Below are 1,569 nucleotides of genomic sequence, written 5' to 3' on the forward strand. Positions count from 1 at the left end.
TGGGAAGCCCAAGATACCCAGATGTCGATGGAAGACCCCTTTGACTAGGGCAGTTGGGGCTGCTTTTGTGGTCCTGATCATGGTTAAGAGAGGCAGGTTGTGTATTTCTAGGGAGGACTTGTCAACAGAAGGAAGTGGGGATGGAGGAGAGGGGAAGGCAGGAGAAAGCAAGCAACGTGGCCATGCGCCCAGGTGACAGTGACAGTCCAAGCATGCTCACCAGAACTGCACATTAGGCAGCTGATGAGGTTAGAGAGGTCCCATATAGAGTACCCCCCTTCCCTGGGGCGATGGAGGTGTTTTCACATCCCTGGCCAGCCTGAGGTGCTTCTGCGCCTGGCTTCTCACCCAGGTTGTGAAACTGGCGTTGGAGTGGTCTAGGCCAAACACTCAGCCCCACTCCTGGCCCCAAGGCAACCCCAGGAAGGCCTCTTTTCTCTGGCCTACACAGAGAGAAAAACCTCATCACCTGGTATAAAAAGATGGGGCTGAGGAGTAGTGTCAGCTCCCACAGAGCCTGGGTACGTCAGAGAAGGCAGGGCCACCGAGATGGGTGTTGCAGGGGGAACGTGTGTGTGCGTGGGCTGGTTTTGTGTGCGCAGGCTGGTTTTGTGCGCGCGCTTGCGTGTTCTGTTAAAGCTGGCTGATGTGTGCATGTAACATGTCAAAGGGGGGTGTTTCTGAGCCATGGAGGTGTAGGGGAAGAGGGTTGGGGTGTGTGCAGGGAAGCGTGTGCATGCGAGTCGGGTATGTGCACATATGTGGACATGCATGAAGAAATGGCAGGGAACGTGCAGGTTGGGTGGTGGGCGCGGGGAAAGGGTGTATGTGTGTGTGCAGGAGAGGACAAGGCAGACAAAGAGCTGTGCTGGCAGACAGGGGCAGACCCCTGGCCCCTCACTGGGGCATCGGGGCTGGAGGAAGCCAGGCGAGCCCTGTCCGGGATTACACGCAGGCAGTCCCGGGAAGGATTCGGCGGTCTGGCGGGTTCCCTGTGCCAGGGAGGGTCGGGAGGGGGGTGATGCGATGCGTGTGTGTGCAAGGGCAGGAGCGTTTGTGCAAGAGAAGGGATGGGACGTGGCCGAGCGTCGCCTCTCCGTGACACTCGGGGTCCGCCACTTCTTTTTTCTTGGCCGCCTGGGTCCCCCCACGGGCGTGGGACCGAACCGCGGGGCTTCCCCCCGCGCTGCCACAGCTCGGGGCGGGCAGGCACCGGCAGTTTGGGGTTCATTTTTTATCGCTGCCACTGTAAAAGTAAAAAATAAAAAATAAAAATTCGCGCTGAGGTCCCGCGGGTCCCCACCCCGCGGCGGGGACGGTGCCTGGAGCTGGCGGTGTCCCCGGGCAGCGCAGCCCGGCTCCCGTCGGGATTAAGTAGTTAATGTTAGCACAGCACTGGTAGTGGTGGTGGGGGGTGTCTCCGATGAGTGTCTGCTAATTATATCGTCGTGTTTGCAAAATTTCCAGCCTTTCTGGCAAACGCAGCTTTCTGTGGGAGGAGGGAAAGAAACGGGAAAGGAGAGAAAAACAGAGAGAGACAGAGAAGTCGGTATTGAATGCGTGTGAAAT

The sequence above is a fragment of the Haliaeetus leucocephalus genome, unplaced genomic scaffold (genome assembly GCF_000737465.1).
Source record: "Haliaeetus leucocephalus isolate CR32 unplaced genomic scaffold, Haliaeetus_leucocephalus-4.0 Scaffold13, whole genome shotgun sequence".
NCBI classification, from domain to species: Eukaryota; Metazoa; Chordata; class Aves; order Accipitriformes; family Accipitridae; genus Haliaeetus; species Haliaeetus leucocephalus.